Source organism: Taudactylus pleione, unplaced genomic scaffold (assembly GCF_031769625.1).
Source record: "Taudactylus pleione unplaced genomic scaffold, aTauple2 ptg000206l, whole genome shotgun sequence".
Lineage (NCBI taxonomy): Eukaryota > Metazoa > Chordata > Amphibia > Anura > Myobatrachidae > Taudactylus > Taudactylus pleione.
This window is the reverse complement of record NW_028284608.1, coordinates 3605497-3627202: the sequence shown is the minus strand read 5'-3', so window position 1 is coordinate 3627202 and position 21706 is coordinate 3605497. Positions and strand designations below refer to the sequence as shown.

Sequence of the window (21706 nt, the reverse complement as noted above, 5' to 3'; positions counted from 1 at the left end):
TGATATCTCCTCGGTGAGTGTGGTCTTGATAGATAACTGGCAGTGTACTACCCGGCGCCAGCGGCGGTGTGCTTGTTACTGCGTAGTGAGAACCGCACTCACTGCGGTCTGCACTTGTCTTACTGAAACCGCCACTGATTGGTGGGAAGGGAGGGTTTCTGGGTACTCAGAAATCCCCCCTGTGTGCGTGCCTGCACTGCCAATGTTTCTAAGGTGGTGGTGTGAATTTGATTTTGCCTATTATAAAATTGCTACTTTAAATTATCCGGCAGTCTCGCATTGGTATCACCGATGTCTCAAAGTTGCAGCCTGTTACATTTACCCTATAGACTTCTGTAGGTGTAACGCTATTTCAATTCCAGGGGGTATATTTACTAAAGGTCGATTTTGGTTGATTTTGGGTTGATTTTGTATTTCAGGGTCTAATTCATACATTTACTAACATACTGTATGATTTTTTATATGATATATTTATAAACAATGTAAAAAAATCATATGTTAGTAAATGTGTGATTTAGGGGTATATTTACTGAAAGTAGATTTGGGTTGACTTTTGTTTGATGCTGGGTTGATTTTGTGGGTCTAAGTCACACATTCACTTAGAGATGATTTTTTGACATTGTTTAAAAAAAAGATGTAAAAAATCATCTGTTAGTAAATGTGTGATATAGACCCTGAAACACAAAATCGACCAAAAATCGTCCAAAATCGACTTTTAGTAAATATACCCCCAGGTGTTATATATAAAGAGGATGCTCAAGACTACAGTACAAATATATCATTTTCATACCACTAGACACTTAATAATCAGTAATGGTCAATGTTTTGGTACTATCCAAATTCAATGAATACTGGAGGTTACCCAAACAAGTGAATAATACAATATACATACATACCTCCCAACCATCCAATTTCAACTGGACAGTCTCAATTTCAAGGGACAGTTTCATCACCCAATGATTAGGACTTTTATCCTGATTTGTGACGTAGTCAAGCCCTCTTGCAATTGGGTGGAGGTATTGCGGTGAGATCCTGTATATCCTTTGCTGTTTCTGAACAATAGATGGCACCATATGTCCCATCTACTTGTGTATGTACTGTATAATCTGGCTTTCAGGGTCCGTCTTCCTCCAACCTTATCTAGGGGATTCCTGTAACCTCTAATAAATGTTTATAATGCTCATAGGCATTTGATCCAGAGCACCAAGAATACTGGGAAAACCTAACTTCAGTAAAAATGACTCTTAGCTGATAGAGTTTGAGCATTTTTTCATCTGCTAGGTTTTCACTGATTCCAATCCAAACAGTTTTCACATGAAAGGGAATTTGGATATCCCGTTTGACAAACAAAAGCAAAGCTGTCTTGGAGAATTACCTTTTTGATCTCCAGAGATTGGAAGTTACATATTATCCGTAAGCCTACGGATCTGTGCTGTGACGCCTGGGATTCTTTGGGGGAGACTTATCAAACTTCTAAAGAGAGCATGTGAAGAATTTCCCCACAGCAACCAATCAACTTCTACCGAACATTTTATAGAATGTACTAGATGAATGCTAACTACAGTAGGATCAGATAGGTTGTAATGCCAACCTCTCCACTTGTCCTCTTCAGAAAGTTTTATATAGCTGCCCCAAAGAATTCTAGGAATCACAGTTTTTTTTCATCCACATAGTCTAAATAGAAATTTCAAAAAATGTATCCAAAAACTAGTATCACAGCCATAATAACCTTTTACCTAGAACTGTTGCTATAAATGTGGATGAAAGAAATGTTAGATTTTGATGATGCTACTACACTGAGTACATGATAAATACAGCTCTGTACCTAAATAAGGAGTACAGGGAACTGAACTAAAAGTCAAGGAGTTTATTTATGGTTGATATTTACTCTAACTACCTGTTTAATAGTTTTGTTTCCACAAAGAGATGCCACCTGAGAGAGAATCCCTCAGTAATTGGGTAACCAAGAAACAATTTGCACCAGTCTATTTTAACAATCTGTAGGCTATAACCTTCATGCAATGGGACCCTATTCTGCAAGCCTCTGTGGTTCGTATTTAAATATATTTCATACAGTAGGTATGGATTTAGTTCTATTGAGTTACTTTTCCCCATTTGCCACTGATATTTGCTCATCACCTATTATTTTCTGTTCACTTCAAAGTGGACTTATGTTGTTCAAATGTTACAGCCGCTCATTTGAACATGCATTGCCAGGGCAGTCACCCAGGGCCCCCCACATACAGCAGGGCCCCCACACATAGCTACATCACTAGCATGGGGACACTGTGGTATGTGTGAACTGGGATTTCTATCTGGCATAATGTGAACTCGGGCAACTGTAGTATTTTCAACACATTTGTGGTGCTTGGAGTATTTACACATTAAATATGTTAATAACATTCCCTTCAAATCATATTAACAACAAGTTATGGATTATTACAAACAGTGGTGCTCAATAGATATTGATGTGTCCAACACCTAGTGGAATAGATAAATTAAAATGCCCAACCTTATAAAATCATCATCATATTAGTAATAATAATCATGAGCTCTGGGGTGACAGAGTTATAAATGCATGGTATATTGCACTAATGGCTATACGTCATTATACAAAGATACACAAAGATACTGTAAATAAAGTTAAATAAATCATATGCTATTGCAAAATAAATCCAATTTGTTTCATTCTCTCTGTAAAAATTATTTGTTTACTTCAGGATAAAAATTCCACTGCAAGACTTGAGCCATGGAGAGGGAAAGTCACTTTCTCCTATCACCTTACATCCCCAAAAACACCAAATGTCACCTCAAATGAATAGAAAATTGCAGAATCAGGATCTCCACAGACACTATGGGCCTGATCCTTAATCACACGCCATCCGCAAGCACTGCCGGTGTTCACTTTTATTATCAACTGTGCATGTGCCAAAATATCTGAAAACCCCTAAGCCGCATGCGTTACACATTGTGTATGCACAAAGGTGCTGATGCAATTGGTTTAGACGATATCAGAAATGTTGTGGAAAAGTGATGTGCACTCCTGGATAGTGAATGGGAGGTGGCTAGTAGTGCATCAAAAAATGATAAAAGTCTTGCTGATGGTGAAACGCGTTGCAACTTAAGTACAGGTTATAATATTGTGCAGAACATATATCGCCACATGCAATGCCTATACTAAGTGATCTTTTTGGTACTGCATGTGTGTGAAAATCCCTAATACATTCTATGGTGCATGCCTTAAACAGAGAGTATGCATATTGGCACAGTTGTTATTGAGGATCATGGTATCAGAAATGTCTTGAAAAAGTGTTGGGCATTGCTGGTGGTGACAGGAATGTGGCTGAACAGACACATGGAGATGGTCCGTCTTCTGGACATGTTATGGGAGTGTCACTGAAGTGGCTGCATACACAGATGCTCAATTGTTGCCACTGGAGGCCATGCCCAGATGAAAAATCTGCACCTGCCGTAGGACTGGTGCAAGTTCTGATGGAGCGAATGATGGTGGTGTCTGTAGATGCCCAAGATGGTACTGCAGCATCTATAGAGGCTCAGAGTTGGTGTCTCAGTCCTACACATGGATGTGCACCAGGGAAGGGCTTTGTAGTGGTATTTGCATTAAGTTGCAGATGGGCAACTGACAAAAATCCCAGGCACGTATTGATAATGATGATGATGGCTACTTTCCCAAGTGGATGGATGGGTGCAATGCGGTTCGCATTTATTTCCAAGCATGTGCAACTCTGAATCAGGACCATTTTTCAGTACATACTGCAGAGCCTGCAAATTGGTGGGACTGCAGGTGGAAGTAGTGCATTTTCTTGTGCAGTAGGAGTTCAAGGATCAATCATTTCCCATCTGCTATAACATAGACGGTTGCTTGAGTTTCATTGTTTAGTGATGATCTGTAATAATAATAAGATATTACATTAGACTCAGGACTTGATTCAGAGTTGTACCTAAACCCAATGGTATAAATACATCTCATATGGTGGAGCACCTGCGCATGGATATCATTTGTCTTTCTACCCCTGACCAGTGTTAACATTAATAATGTAATTTAATACAGGTCACTGCAGTAAGAGCAATGTTAGTAAGTACAGTAGGGGCGTCACATATTATAAGGGGAGAGGGCTCATGTGCAGTGTCAGTGCAGGCCCCACTCCCTCATGCAGGCACATCATACATACTGTAAGAGTGGTGCAGTGCCTGCTGCTGTGCAGGTGTACGTCTGTATCTTACCTTGCGTTGCACCCTCTCACCTTCAGGCCGTATGATTAACAGATGGACCTGGTACACCAGACTGGACATGGCCACGATGACCTAGGAGGAAGGAGATGATGTGAGAACTACCCTACTGGACCGAGGACCAAACAAAATGGATTTGGGTTTTAAGTGAAGATCATCACTGGCACTTTTGGACTCAGATCCCGAGTTTCACCTATAGGTACTCGCGCACCAGGTGAAAACTCATCCTTGCACTGGGGTGCAAGGTCCACTGTCCGCCCAGAAGGAAGATAGACAGAAAGACACAAACAGACAGTGAGGGGTAAATTTACTAAGAATCGAGTTTGTGTGAGATTAATCTCGCCGTGAATCGCAGGAACACGCTCAAGTTTTTCCTGACTGATTATGTTAATTTACTAAGATGCAAGTTTTGTCTTTTCGAGTCTTTCGATTGTGAATGTATTCAAGTTTTTTTGTATGAAACTCGCACAAGCCCAATCTCGTATGCAAATGTCCCTTGTTTTTAAGTACTCATGCGAGTCAAAATACTTGGGAAAACAGAAGTGAGTTTGAAAACACGCGCGAATGCATGCGTTTTCCTCACAAAGTACTCTGATTGGTTGAATCACTCATATGTCAAATACACACTGGCAAAGCATATAAAAACACCCCAAACAGACACACCTTTGAGGGTTTTGGAAGGGTTTGCAGAAGGACAGTGAGGAGTGTGTTTAGTGGCGTTGGTGATTTTGTTGCATTTGGATTTGATTGGTGATTGGTGTGTGGAAGTTGTTTTGTGGATAATTGTCTTATTAGTTACCTGTATGTCTTGGTTTTCAGTCTCTATTGTTTTTTTTTTTTCGTCCTGTCAGTGTTTTGTGTGTGTGTGGTGTGTGTGAGTGAAGTAGGAGAGGAGGCTTATGTTTGTTTGTCTGTGTTCTTTGTTTGTGTAGGGAGGTGTTTTGGATTATGTTCAGGGCAGAGGACAGGCAGGGAGAGAGGAGGAGGTGTTTGCTGCTCATGCAGCCAGAGTTAGTAGTTCAGGCAGCAGTGATGAGGGGCCCAGGCAGAGGGACAAGATCAAGACAGGGCGCAATGTGAAGTTTACGTGGGAGGAAAACATGGCCCTAGCTCATAAGGTTATGAAACACCATCACGTGCTGTTTGGCCGTAAGGCTGCCAGCACATCTGCCCATCACAAGAATGCCATCTGGGCATCCGTGGAGAGTGCTGTAAATGCTAAGGGGACCACTTGCCGCTCTCTGTATAACATTAAGAAATGATTTTCCGACATAAAATGTCATGTCAAAGAAAAGATGTTGACCGAGGCCCAGGCAGCCAAAGAAAGAGGGGGTGGATCACCCTACTAGGCAGACTACCTTGACTACGAGGAAGTTGTTAGACCCATGATACCACCCGAGGTGATCAGACATCTGAATGTCCGGGATACCGATGCCCACAGGCGCAGTGGTAAGTTTGTTGTGTTTTTTAAATATGCCAAATTAATTTTGGGGTTTTTTGGTAGGGTTTTTGGGACTGTTTTACATTTCCATTTTGTGCTTGGTGACTAATCAGTTTGTCACGGTTTTTTCTTCCTGGTTGTTTTTTTGGAATGGGTCACAGTCTTCTTTTTTTCAAAGTGTGTTTTTTTTTTGCTTTTGTTTTTAATTTCCCATTGGAAAGGAGTCATATTATTGTGTAGGCCAGGGGGTGGTTAATAAGCATCCCTCCAGCTGTTGTGGAACTACATATACCAGCATGGCATGCTACAGTGTTGGCATGCCCTCATATGTTATCTGTTGTAGACTACGCTGGGATGTGTAGTGCCACAGCAGCTTGGGATGGGCTTTTTTATTTTTTATTTAGTTTTTTTTGGCATAATGTTTAATGTATTTTATTTAAAAAATCTTTGTTTTTTTTGTTTGTTTTTTGGTATTTTTATCTGAAAAAGTAGTCCCGTCTTGCCATGTCTGTTTTTTTTCAAGGCCCAACACATGAACTCAGTGTTAAAATGCAAATCACACTACACTTGATTTGACACTTCACACCACACTATGGCTTTTTCTTGTTTTGTTCTTCCAACATTTTAAAGTAGGTGTCTCACATGGAGCAATTTTTAGTAAGATCACCTACCTGTTCTATTATTACTCAGATCTTGGTTTTTGTGCTCTATAGACTAATGTTAAGGTTCTGTGCTTGTGGTGTGTTTATTATTGTGTATGCTACTTAAATCATGTGGATAATGTAAATGTTTGCCAACATACATTAAAGTGTAAAACATACATATTTTAGCCACACTCAACAACACTAATGTACATTTCAAACATAAAAACATGTTTTATTTTCTTGCTTCAAAAGAATGTGCTTAAACTTTTCAATGTTTGTTGTGCAAATTACAAATGAAACCTTCAAAAACAGAATCCAAACACACACTTAAGGTGCATACACGTAACGATTTTTTGAATGATTTAACTATAGCGACGTCGTTATCGTTGAATCGTTGAAAAAATCGTTCAGTTTCTGAGTTATAACGATGAACGATTATCGTTCATGCGCAGTTCCCGTTTGTAGTTTGTAATTTGTAGCTCATTCTGACTGACCAACTGAACGAGTTTCATTAAGGGAAGTTACAAAAATCGTTTGTAGTTCAAAAAATTGTTCATTACACTTTAAAAAATCTGACAGATAATCTGACAGGAAATCGTTCATAAAATCGTTCATAAAATCGTTGGTAACAAAATCGTTGTGTGTGTATGCAGCTTTAATAATGTTATTTTGCTATGCATTTTTAAACAGGCAAGAAATCATCAGCCATAAAAAGAAAACTCAGGCAACAGCAGGATATCGATTTGGAAGAGGCCGGTAAATAATAGCACAAAGTGTTTCCACTTGTACACAACAGTAAGAAGAAACATGGTGAAATAGCTAAAATTAAATTCTTTCAGGCCCATTCAGACAACAGCAAACAGCAGCAGGAAGTAGGCTACGTAGCGAAGTGCGGGCCGAGGACACTGATGCTGCAGGTAATTAATGTCTAACATTGTTGTCTGTGCTTTCAACAGTTAGAAGTACTGTACCAATGGAAACATTGAAATGTTTGTCATTAAGCTCCAACCAGGCCACAGCAACCATCACGGACCATAAGCCACTCCAGGCAACTTCACGTTTTGGATTTGGGTGATGAAGGTTCCATTTAATGGAACTTTATTCGACTACCTGCAGACAAGATTTAAAATGTAAAAATTAAATGAATGTAAAGATTAATTAATGTATGGTACATTTTTTTTAAAGGCCCCTCCTTGCCTCCAGCACAAATTACCCCCTGAACACACCTACAGCAAGGCACCGGTCCAACAAAGTCCTCACTGAATCTTACTTCTGGTCCTGAATCCCCACTTCTGGAAGGTGAGTCTGTGATTACAGTAAATATACAATTACACTGCACACTACAACATTTGTAACTGTCCCCCAAAGTTTTCGCTACACATACTGTACTTATATTTATCTTGAAATGACTTGTAATTGCGTGCTTCCAGGGCTTAGAATGTAAGTTTTTTAAAATCTTTTGTTTTTTTATGGAGGGGTACTGTTGTGGACAAAAAAGGTACTGTTTCTAGGTGAGGGGACACACACCAGCATGGGCACACACCATCTTGTTTTGGGAATTTCATAATTAAACATCCATTACTTAGATTACATGAAAACTGCCTGATACATGTCCAAACTAAACAACATACATATCAATCTGCACATTCATTCATTTCCACAGGTATCAAGTTACCATCCTACATATAATACATTTGGGTCCATATTACCAGCTAAAAGTTGATTAAATTTCTACGGTCCAAGTTGCAAATCCCATTTATGAGCCAAATGTAAACTTAGGAAATGACAATAAACCCAGCTGTTGACCCTATAAAAAAAACAAAGGTAACTTAGATGTTAGTATATTATCCGTAAGAAACACTAATTAAAAATAACATTACAAAACAACATTCGTTCCAAAACCTCGGACTGTGAAGGCAATTTGTAAGTGTTCAGATGACTTAATGAGGAGGTTTGAATTGTTTTAAACATTAGGGACACGCAAGATTGAAAAATACATTTAGATGCACTTGTTTAAACTTACTTGATACATTTACCAAAACAAACAACAGGAAAAAAGGAGATATTTGTCCATGGCCTCTGACCCAAAGCGGATATTTAAATATAGTGTGGGTTTGGCAAAGTGGAGATGTTGCTCTTATTTTGCTAAACATTTAAAACAGATATCCGGGATAAGTGTGTCAATCAAGGGCAAAAATAGTACTAGCCTTTTTCACAGTTCAGAGAGCACACATTAAAAGAACATACACTCTTACACCTACAACCCAAAGTGTGGAAACAGTTTTAAACTTGTGTTATATCATTGACTTTGTTAGCCTAATTAATGCACACCCCGTACATTTTGTTGGATGTTGAAATATAGCATTAAAGCAAGGTAGATCAGAACATTTGCAGCTTATTGATGGTTTACATGACTTGAAACATGTAATTATGTTTAGATCATACAAAAGAAGTCTAAAAGCCAGTTGTTTATTTTCAATATATGTGTGTTCCAAACAATACTTACCCTAAACTCTTTTTAAGGCTTGCATGACACACCTGCGGATCTGGTGGGAGACATCAGCAATTTGGATCCTGCAGAAGCAGATGATGATCACATTACTCTAACAATAGTACCGGTGGCTCCATCCATGACAACACAGCATACAGAACATCAGACAACACCAGAACTACAGGCAACCCCTCCTCATCCTCCTCCTCCATCTCCTCCTCCTGGTCAGACTGACCTGTCCTATTACCAAGCTAGGTTAGAGTATCAAAAGCAGCAGCTCGATCTTCTCACCACACAAATTTGGCAAATTAATATGTTAAACAAATTTGGCAAATTAATATGTTAAGCAAATTAAGGCGTAATAGGTCCATGTCGGGTCAAACAGTACAACACACACGGTTGGCCAACTACCTTGAGCAAATTAGAGAGGGCAATAGTAGGTTCCAAAAGACACTTTTATTGATGCAGGAAAATCAGGAAAGATATCAGGAGGCTAATAACCGCTTTCATGCAACTTTCTTGCATCTACTTGAGAACCAGAACACTGCTCTACATGACATAAATACCACAATGGTTAATTTTGGAACACAAATCTTTGGGCGCTTACCCGACCCAAGCATAAGCACTTCTGGAGCCAGCACTTTCTAGACAAATACACCTGCAAGCACACCACCAAGATGGACACCACGCACTAGAGGTGGAATGCAAGTGGCATGGGGTGGTAAAGTCCCACCTAGCGGTAGGTTTTAATTCAAAGATGTTAGGCACAAACACAAAGCATTCATCTTATGTGAAAGTTGGCCATGATGCTTTCATTGCTAAAATTATTGAAAATATGTAAATGTGCAGTTGGGGTGGCCTTACAAGTTTACACCAATTTTTCCTCCAAAACAAACATAGGAATACGGTTTAAACTGTGTTGTGTACATTATTTTTTAATATGCTTTATACTTTTATAGACCACCATTTCAATTTATATATACACATTTTAAAAACATTATGCAAAGTAAATATTGTGTGTATATATGTATGTGTTTTACATACCTTAAGGGAACATGCAAGTGTTTTTCTCATATATGCTTCAAAAAATGTACACTTTTTTGGTCAATACAACAAATATACTTATGTGTACATGTGAAATACATTATAGTGATTTAACACAATCTTGTTTGTAAAACACATTTCAGCCACAAAGGGGACTGTGCGTGTTGCCTTGGAAATCAATACACACTGTTTTATATTTGTGGAGATAACTTTTCACAATAAAAATTATTTATGTTTAAAAAATAAAAAACAGGAAACAACCCATAACAACTTACCTTTTGGCCACAATCAGATTGCTAAGGATGAGATGAAAACAAATGAAGGGTTAATAAAATGTTTTTCAAAAAATGACACCTCTTGTCTAATAATAAAATTGTTTGTATTGTCTGTGTACATTTTAACAATGGATAATACATAACCAAAAAACATTTCCAATAAAGAGAAATGAGCAAAGTGTTGCTTAAATATTTCTGTAGCACAATGCTAAAAAATTCTTCTTGGTTAGTTTGTAATGACCACCCTAAAATTATCATTACCTCTAAAAATGTTGGTAGCAAACCTATTGCACCTTAGCAGAAGGATATTACAATACTGAAAGATCAAATGAGGTTGCTTGAAATGGAGAAGTCCTACACAACTAAGCAAGCCACAACAAAAATATGGGTACCCATTTAATGGGACATACATGGTTTATGCCTAACATTTGAGATGTTGGACTTTAAGCTTACCCTGGAAATGCTGGTTGATGAGCTGGAGCCTGATCGCCTCCCACTCTCTGTGCTCAAATTGTCACCAGATACAACAGAGTCTCCTGCTTGCTCACTGTCTAAAGCATATTCAGCCTGAAGCGGCTGCTGCAAACACAAATTATGCAAAAGACAGCAGCTGAGCACAATATCCAACACTTTTAAACAAGAATATAACAAAAGGCCACCCAATTTATCAAGACATCTGAAACAACATTTTAGCAGGCCAAATGTATGCTCTATCACAGATCGAGTGGACTTACGTGCACCATTATAATTGTTCTCAGCAGGAGAATCCAGAAGTTCCAATGGAGTCAGAAGCCAACTCAAACATCCATACCCAGCATCACCTGAAAGAAAAACAGAGTCAAAAAATAAAAAAAAAACAACAAAAAAAAATCAACAGAAAAGTGACAAGGACAAAAGTACTGATCCAGCAACCATCCCTCCGGCATTTGTCAGGCCTGAAAATGTGCATGAAGGGATGATTGCCTGAGGATGAAGGCATCATGACATGATCCAGGGTAGCCGACTACAACACTCATGATTTTCAATTTTGCATCACAAACCACCTGCACATTTGTGGAATGTGCATGATGCCTATTGAGGTAAATGTGCGCATGCCCTCTAGGTGGTCTCAGCTCAATGTGTGTGCAGTCAATAGCGCCCAAGACATTTGGCATGCCTGCCATGTTATAAAAAGCTACCCTGACTGCATGCCACTGTGTGTCGTAGCTAGGGAAGCAGATGCAGGAATCAATTAGTGGTTGAAATGCCACCAGTACCTGGTTGAGGTATCTTGAAAATGTGGACTGGGATATACCGAGAACTCTACCAGTGACAGACTGAAAATTCCCAGTAGCCAAAAAGTGCAGCACAGCCAGAAGCTTATGCAGGCCTGAGACAGAGTGTGAACGTGCTGTGTCAGAGTCTAGGTCCTGTTTGACTCGGTCATACAGATAGAATATGTTGTTACAATTCAGCCAAAACATCTGTATGACCTCAACATCGGCCAATGCGTTCAAGTTAAAATGCCTCCTAAAAAAACGTGGCCTGCGCAGCCTTTCTGGTACCTGCATTACCTCCTGAGCCTGCTTAGATTCTTGCTCCTGGTTGTTTTCAGCCTACTGATAGAACCTCTGAAATCCCAGCCACATAAAGTTGCAAGCAGAGGAACTAAACTCTGCCATTTCTACTGCACACAAATAAAAGCCAGCAATTTGGGTTCCTTTTATGTGCATCATCAATGTGTGGCCAGTGATTGCAAGTTGAAACACATGTGAACAGTTGCAAACACATCCAAACTCACGCAAACACTCACCTTAGTAGGTCATCTATTTGAAAAGTCTATTTTGGAGTGAGTTTGAGAATTTCCCATGTGAGTTCAAAAACTCGAATCTTGGTAAATTTGTGAGTTATATTACTTTCTATGGGAAGTACTTGCGAGTTTTGATGATGGTGTATTTTGTCGAGTTTATAAAACTCATGCAAGCTTTTATGTCTGTTTAGTGCGAGTTCACTTGTGTTTGTCCTTAGTAAATTTGCGAGGTGGAAAAACAGGCTAAACTCGCATGAGAATGCAAACTCACGCAAACTCGATTCTTAGTAAATTTACCCCTGAGAGACAGTACGCACAGAGATATTGCTCACTGTGTCCACTATTGTTCTTCATCTGCTCACTCGCCTACAGGTCCCTGTAAGGAGATAATCAAACACCACAGCCATGAAGGACCTAAACCTAATCTAAGTGTGTCACGCTACTACGACAACATCGCCCTCAACCTACCATGTGTGTAGTATGGCATGTTTAACAATAAACCATTCAACTTTTACCCTGCACAGAACAACAACCACAGACTGTAATCACACAAGAGTAAAATACGGTACTGTCCCTTTAAATGTTTGCTACCTGCCTAACTAGAGCTGGGCAGCTCCTCTTCTAGGTGATTGGGAATTACACATTTTCTTAGTGGGAGCCTGACAACTCTCCACGGGGTATCAATGAGCTGGGCCACGCCTACATGCAAGATACACAACCAGAGAGTGAGAGCCGCAGAACACTTCTCTGACATATATATTTATGCAGGGCCCACCTATCCATTTATTATAGTGAACTGGGCCTAATGCCCAGTCACTATCAAGGGTCAGTGTCTTACAGGTGGCTCAGGCTAGTAGCCTGCCTATTTTTGCCAGTGGACTGGGCCTAATGCCCAGAGCCACTCTCCATGGGCTCAGTTCCCCAGCCTAATGCCCAGTGTCTTACTGGTGGCTCAGGCTTTTAAACCTGCCTACTACAGGGAACGAAGGGACTTGGGCCTAATGCCCAGAGTCCCTTTCCATAATGTGGCCTCAGGCCAATGGCCTGCCTAATGGAGGGGCTCAGCTAGTTGCGTGGTCCTAATACCAAGGGCCACTTTATACAGGGTTCAGGCCTATTGGCCTGCCTACTTACACAATTAGAGACCTTGGCCTAATACCCAGGTCACTCACACCTAATTGAGCCAATTACTTTATATAGGACCTAATGCCCCCTATGGTGCCCAGGCATATTGCTTGCCTACTTGCACACAGGCCTATTGCCTTAATTTAACCCATGGGCCTAGTGCCTGACAGCCCTGGTGGTCTAGGTAGAGGTTAATTGTAGGCCTCATGGAGGGCCTACCTGTATGGTGGAAGAGGCTGCTGGGGGGAGCTTTGTTAGCTCTTTTACTTTCCACCTCCACAGTCCTCTCCAATCCTTAGCCCCAGTCTTCTGCCACTGGCCCGTCCTGGCCAGTGGCGCCATCTTTTCTTTTCTTCCACCAGCCGGCACCTCCTATCTTCCCTCTTGATCATAGCATCTTCTAGCCTCTTCCGCAGCTGCTGGAACTCTTGCCACAATGCTCCTCTTCTCTTCTTTGGGAGGTCTTCTTTCCTCCCTCTCCACCGCCGAACTGACTTTTCCCACTCTGCGGCATCTATTATAAGGCATCACGAGTGGGCAGGGCTATGGCACAGTGAGCAGTGATTGGCATGCCGTGGCCGATTCCTATTGGCTGAGAGTCCGCGATCTGTAATTGGCTCATTGCTGGAGCCTAGTCTGCCTGAATGCCGGCTCGGCACTAGGAGCCAACAAGCGTTCCCAGTGCCGGACTTCCACCACAACCAATGCTTGACCACTAGGAACTGATACTCCATCCCAGCATCGTCTTCACACCACCTCTGCTTACCCAGCACTGGGAGCAAAAACAGCATCCCAGTGCCGGCTGTCAATGTGTCCAGCAGGGGACACAATCTCTGCTTGCCCCTCCTAGTGGTGTGGGCAGAATGGGGAGGATAATGCTGGCAATCTATGGATCCATAAGGAGGGGATGGGGCCTAATGATGTGATTGGGCCCTTTCCCCTATTTAAATATGTGCGTTTCACTGCATTTTGCTGCAATATGGCGGGGCCTAATGATGCGAATACAGTAGTATGTTCCCTCCCCCATAACATCCAACCTGTGTGTGCTTTCTGGGTTTCTCCTTGAGAGGAAATTACTAAGGTAGGCAAGTATGAGGCATATGCATACAGTAGACTGTGCCAAATTCTACGGCACATATGGAGACCTCCAGGAAAATGGCACTGGAGGTTTGTACTGAGGCAGCCTCTGCACAGGATAAGTATATTGAAGTGATGCAAAGTGTGCAGTGAAGGCCCTCCTGTATCCTGGAGCTCGAGTGCACTGCACACTCTCACCCATTATATGGGCCTGATTAAGAGGTGTCAATGCAAGCCACAATCGTCCGTTGTGTTCAGCCTGCTCAATTTTTCAGATTGCACTGTGCATACGCTCTAAGGGCCTGATTCTGCAGGGGACAGAATTGCAAAGCTGCACACAAGCAGCTTTGCAATTCTGTCCTTGCTAAAATGCAAATGCAGCAGGAGGTGTCTGACACCTGTTGCTGCATCTGTGATCCCCGCACTGCGAACGAGGTTGCAGCCTGGGATCACCATATCAACCATCGGTTGCGATGTTGGACGGTGCAGGCCAGCTGAGTAAGCATCAGCTTATGCAGGCTGGCCGGCATGTAAGACAAGGCATCTACATCCATGGACACAAATCCTGACCTTGCCACTCCAGGAAATGGGAGTGACACGCCCATTTTTCCAGGAATACAAACCACCCCACCCACTCACCACCATGTAAAACACCTCTGTCTGTCAATCAGGCAGAGGCATACGAGAGCCTGCATGTGGTCACACAGGGCCCGTTCTGCAAATGTGCAGCATGGGTCCTGCGCACGCGCAGATTCCAAATCAACAGGAATCTGCAATGCACTGCTGCATCAGGCTGTAATGTGCAGAACAATTTTGGACGCAGAGAAAGTACATTTTCAGTGGGTGTTTATGCATGATAACAGGTTGTTGGCTACCCATATGTGGGCGTGTTGCAGTCAGAAACTACGTCTAAAGATGCAGTTGCACTGAAATCAGCAGCCATTTTCAGATGGAGTTTTTGTGCCTCCGTAGGGTTAGTGCAATCTTTTGATGATGCATCTTAATATGCAGAGAGGCGGATTAGTGCTGCAACCAGAGGGCATCTCAGTAGGAAGGCCATCGACCGTGGCATTAGCATAAAGACACAGTTGCGCTGCTGCAAAAGATGCAATCACAGCTGCAATAGCATGTACTGCCGAATCAGGCCCTATATGTGGTCATGGAATTTTTACTTCAATACAGTATATTATAGATTATACTTATGCTTATTTTATGCCAAATAGGTGTTTTTGTACATACGGTATATGCTCAGCAGTGAAGTTCTGAAAATATTAATCACTATAAAGGTTTGTTTTCTGAATTCACAAAAATTATTACTGTATACGCAACTTACCACCATAAGATAGACGTACTCAGTAGGAAAACAGATAAGTGATCGGTGTCACAGTGTTAGACCCTGTGTGAACTTCAGTTACTATGTCTCAATTTGATTAATGTGTCTATTACACTTAGCTGCTTTTTATCTGGATTGATCTGTATATCTGTCTGGTACTGAGAATGCTGATGTACTTCTTGTTGTTGCTTAGAGTTTTGTATTTTTTTTATCTCTTCTGTATAAGTGATGTGCTTGGGGCATTTTTTTTCTGGTGGATTCTACAGAATGTATTTTATGGTTTGTTTTTCAAAGAGTCTGTTGGCTGAAGCTTATCTTTAAAATTATTGCATTGTTAAATGCATTTTACGTTGTAGATGAGTAAATAGTTGATGCCATTTATAATATTTTTCTTTCATTTCCAATGATCAATTTGTTATGGAAGAATAACTGTACACAATGAAGTCTCCTTAAGATGTATTATGCATGTCTGTGCAGAGAAAGCAAAATCAGATTTGCAAGCTATTGTCAACATGTCATACCATCTTATATACCAGATTTGTCTAAAACACATGCCAATAAAAGATTTAAAATTGACTCCCCTAATGGAAGTCATGATTATAACGGGATGTAATCAGCATTCCAGCATGTGCGATGCCGACAGTCTAAATACTGATGCTGGAATGCCAATGCTGTTGGGATTTTGGCTCCAGTATCTCAACCGCCAGCATCCCAAAGGTGAATATCGGGGGTCAGGGGATGGTTAGGTTTAGGGTGCGGTGAGGTGGAGATTAGGTTTAGGTACTATAGGGGAGGTTAGGTACAGGCACCAGGGAGGGAGGGTTAGGGTAGGGGTAAGAGTTAGTGGTAGTATATTTACCTACGAGTGTCGGGATTCTGATTGTCAGATGCCGCTGTCGGTATTCTGAGCAGCGCCGTCCCGACCGCTGTGAACCCATACCCAACCCAATTATAACTATAATATCTAAAATAATCAGTAAATGCTAACCGCCATTTGTTATAAAACTTCGCAACCACAAACTATCATATGGCAGTGAATCACCAACAACTGGCATTTGTTTCCAGATATATTTATACAAGGCACTCAAAAACAAAATATTTCTGCGAACTTTTAGTATTCACTGTTAAAGCTACATTTACTATTATATTATATTGATCATTCAGCTTTCATTTTGTATTCACTTATTCATATTATTACTCTATCTGCTGATATTATCAGCATCCTATTACACAAATCAAATGATTCTTCTCTGAATCACTAAGGAGGTTTAGGGTAACATATAACAAGGAAAAGGGTAGATGCATGGAGAATGGATTAAAAACTGATACTCACTCCATCAGTAGTCTTACATTTTATATGAGGTATCCTTAATTTTTATATGTACCTTTTAGTATGACTAAGAGAGTGACAATACAGCTAATTTATTATTGTCTAACACGTTCAAAATTCCTCCCTCCCTCATTTCCGGCTTTTAGGGTCTCATATAGAGTCTCATCACTCAGATTTTCATATGTTATCTGTGGGGAGCTATAAACAACTTGTGATTCCTGCTCTATAATTCAGTCAGTAATTTGTACTTTGCCTTTAATCTCCTAAATCCTGTAATACATTGTACACAAATTATTGGTCCACACTTGAAGCCTATGAATACTATGCCTAAAATAATTTTTTCAATAATAATCTATTGTATTATTCCAGAGAAAAGTTTAGCAACACTTGACAAGGGTCCCACCCTTCTCCAGCACTTGCCTTCCTGAAGTCTTTCTGTAATTCCATGAGGGTCCTACCCTTCTCCAGCACTTACCTTCCTGAAGTCTTTCTGGAATTCCATGAGGGTCCTACCCTTCTCTAGCACTTATCTTCCTGAAGTCTTTCTGTAATTCCATGAGGGTCCCACCCTTCTCCAGCATTTATATTCCTAAAGATTTTCTATAATTCCTCAACCTTAATCAAATGTCCAATAATTTCTGACATATTGTCTATATTTGTGCAACATTCTTGACCTACTACAGCACTTGTACCACCTTCAGCTGCCAACAATTGGTCCAGCGCCATTCTATTCTATAAAGCCACTTTATGAATTTAGGAAACTTGTACTATTTGAGTAAGAGAAACAACTAATTCTCCTACCATCTGATCCATTAAAGTCAATATTTCTGAAATCACATTCTCTACTATGAAAATAGTAGATAATGGAAAAAGTACTCCAGTAGTACACTCACCATCTGAGTATCTAAAGGATACATCCCCTTTTTTGTCTCTTCCCTCTTACTATGCTGTTTCAGACATGTCAGGTCAGAGGGCACCAAGTCATGTTCTACAGGTATGTTCCTCAAGTATTGATCTAAGTAGTTACTCTCGTAAAGGGTATTACATAGGAGAGTACACATTGGGCCTGATTCAGCAAGGAATGCAGATGCTTATACACTTGCAATTGGTCAAATAATTTGCACAGAGTGATTGACAGGAAGTGATGTTTGTGGGTGGTGATGGGGGGATGGTCGGGCAAATGTAGGCATGCCAGTGCATTTCATTGCCGTTGTAGGGGCATGCATAAATTATCCACTGCAATATCATATGCTGCCTGAGGCATCATAACATATGCAAAAGTAAGCAATTCCTGTCATGGCTACAGACTCTTGAGACTTCTGAGGAGAAACAGGCTTAACAGGGGGTGCAAACTGAGGGGATTTAAGGAATGACCTTCTCATGAAATGGCACCGGAACGCAATGTTAAAAGTAAACAAGATTTATTCAAAGACAGGACTGTGCTGAAAAGTTCTAGATACTTAAGCATAAAATCTCCATAAAGCAAAGTTCAGATTATCACAACAAACAGGTGTCAGGATAGCCACGCAAGAACTAAAGTTAATATAGCACAAAGTTCATATCATACCAACTAACAGGTGTGGAGTTGAACTCCGTGAGGTGATGAAGATCTGGTATGGGGCTGAGCCCCAAGACGTGACAAGGATACGATATGAAATGGTGCGGGGTTGAGCCCCGAGACTTAACTGAAAATCTGGTATGGAGCAGTGCAGGGTTGAGCCCCGGGACGTGACTGAAATTGGGTATGGAGTTGAGCCCCAAGGTGCAAAGGAGTTCCGGTATGAGGAAGTGCTAGGGTTGAGCCCCAAAATGTGATGGAGGGCCAGTGTGGAATGGTGCAGGGTTGAGCCCTGAGGTGCAGTGAAGATCCGGTATGGGGTTGAGCCCTGAGATGAGGCAGAGGTCCGGAGTAAAGAGGTGCAGGGTTAAGCCCTGAGATGAGGCAGAGGTCCGGAGTGAAGAAACTTTTATGATACAGTTGACAACTGTTAGTTGAAGGTAAACATGAAGACACCATGAAATGGCAGCAAAGCTAGGCTAGTAGTACAGCGGAGACTACCAACAGATTTAGGTTTAGTATTCTGTAGCAGAACTGGGCAAAGAGAGTCCACAGCATATATCAAGTACAGCGAGGATCTTGCAGGAGTCCAAGGAAGAACCTGAAGGTAACGTTGCACGGACAACAATGCTCAGTTAGTAACAGAATTTTATACCAGATGCATGAAATCCATTGGAAGTGTTAAAGCATGTGACCCAGACAGAACAAGCTTTAGAAACTCAAGTTATCACAGACCCCAGCAAGCAGACAATGCCCAAGGAATAGAGGATCACTTTAACTCTCTGTATACTCCATGCGATACACGCCAGCAGCCCTGTAGGATACTCCAGCGACCACAGTGGAACCTTGGCAAGTGTAGTATATCTTTAAACAGGGATACAGTTCGGGTTCTTACATTCCTGAGTAAGGTCTGGGTTTCCCTAACTGTCCAATTTTACTCGATTCTACCTATTGTTCACTTTGTTGGTCAAGTATATGGATGTGAGCAAGGGGAAGTCAGCATCTTTATGTCAGGCTGCGATTGCAATACAAATGCAAACATTTACATAGCACCGCTGATATTAGCAATTGCGTTGCATGCGTATAAGCAGAATAGCGATCCATAGTGATTCAGGCCCATTGTCCATTGGCTCCAAAGGGAATTCATGATTACGCCCATTTTCCAAATACCCAATACATACCCTTAGGAGAGTGAATATCCTCTACTTTAGTATAAATGAGTCCCATATATGTCATAAAGAAATCTGTGTTGTTTCCTGCTGCATCTGTACAAGTTGCAATGTCAAAACTGCAACTCTCCTGTAGTTCACAGGTTCTTAAACTCAGTCCTCAGGACCCCCACACAGTGCATGTTTTCCAGGTCTCCTCACAGAATCACAAGTAAAATAATTAGCTCCACCTGTGGGTCTTTAAAAATGGGTCAGTGAGTAATGAATGAACCTGTGCACCTCCTGGGTGACCTGGAAATAATGAACTGTGTGGGGTCATGAGGACCGAGTTTGAGAACCACTGCTGTAGTTAAAACAAGTTCTTATTCACAGCCAAAGATGCCTCATTATATATTGAATACCAACTTAAGCTTAGATTAGTCAATGAACAGGTACTAGGCATCTTAGTTACAAAAGTTGATCCTAATGTGCGAACTGAACCTTCTTTATCCTTATACTTAATTGTCTGTCCTATATTTTGTTTATCATCTATATTTATGCAAAATTCAGGTCTCCCTGTATCAATTGCCACTTGAAAGACAGGGGCATAAATAAAAGTAGCTGTTGGTACATTAAGATAGAGAAAATGCAGTACAGGCTGCATTTTAGGTGCATTCCCATTTATTTTCTTATGGCAAGACCATTCCCTATGCATCATGTCTGTGTTGTTAAAGTAAACTAGTATAGGTATGCTTGCTTCTACACTCATATGTATGTGAGTACAAATCCAACATTTACTTCTGTTGTGTCTTTGTACCATGCATTTCTATCATAAAATTTCCTGTCAAATCATCTTTATGATCTATCATGTGTAAATCTTTATGTGCACATGTTCTTCCAAGTACACCATTTCCATATAACTGATATTTATGTCTCATTGGTTATATCATTCATAGTCATTGAAATATTCAGACTGTCAATCAGAATAAATATCATGACATCTAAAAATGCAACCCCAGAGTCTCAAATCTGGCATTGGGCCCAACAACATATTTCTGTTCATGATGATCATCACAGTACTCTCTAGATATTTGTTTCTCTTTAGAAGTACTGTGTTGGCAAGTGGCCCATGTTTTATGATGACTGGACCATGCATTTGTTGGCAAGTGGCACAGGAGCTGACTATAAAACCACTCACTTGATGCTTTTACAGGTGAAGTGAAGAAGGTGTATCTTGAAGAATGTCCTCCAATCGAGCTGTCTTAGAAGATTTGAATTTTTTCAATGTATAGTGTGAATCCAAGTTGTCTATTTTAACAGTAGTTGGAGCTGTCAGCAAAATTTGATATGGTCCTTCCCACCGGTCTGTCAGCGAGTCTGATGTCAGGAAATTCCAGACCATCACCTTATCACCAAGTTGTAGATCATGGCAAGCACCTTCAATAGGGATAGCATTTACAAATCACAGCAGTGCATATATTCTCCAGCTGGTTGCTTAGTGATATGAGAAAATTCACAGTTAAGTCATTTATTTTACTGAGTTCATATGCTGGTGCATTAACAACATTGGGTATAGTAGCTTTCCAAATAGTATATCATAGGGAAAATATTCAGTTCTCCTCTTGGGGTTATTCTGATTGAATGCAGTACTATGGTACAGCTTCTGGCCACTGCAAACTAGTTTATCTGAATATTTTAGAAAAGTTTGTTATTAATTGTTCCACTGTAATGTTTGACTTTGCCACTAGGTTGTGGGTGACATGCTGTATGTAACTGTTTTATTCCAAGAAGTTGACATATCTTTTTAAAAACTAGTCCAGTAAAATATGTGCCTTGGTCAGATGATATTACATGGGGCATACCACAGGTTCTCAAACTCAGTCTTCAGGACCCCAAACAGTGCATGTTTTTCAGGTCTCCCCACAGAATCACCGGTTAAATAATTAGCTCCACCTCTGGATCTTTTAAAATATGTCAGTGAGTAAAGACTACACCTGTGCACCTGCTGGGTGACCTTGAAAATGTGACCTGTGTGGGGTCCTGAGGACTGACTTTGAGAACCACTGGAGTATACCATACCTACAGACAAATTCCTGCTTGAATTTCTTAGCAGTAATTAATGCTGTAGCAGTAGTCACCACATACCCTTCAACTCACCCTGAAAACAAATCTACATATTCCAAAACATGCTGAATTACTC

General features: G+C 40.7%; 1 pseudogene; it reads right to left on the bottom strand.

Moving 5' to 3' along the window:
* Positions 1–17023: 17023 nt before the first annotated feature.
* LOC148517873 (uncharacterized) lies at positions 17024–17861 on the bottom strand (annotated as a pseudogene).
* Positions 17862–21706: the final 3845 nt, after the last annotated feature.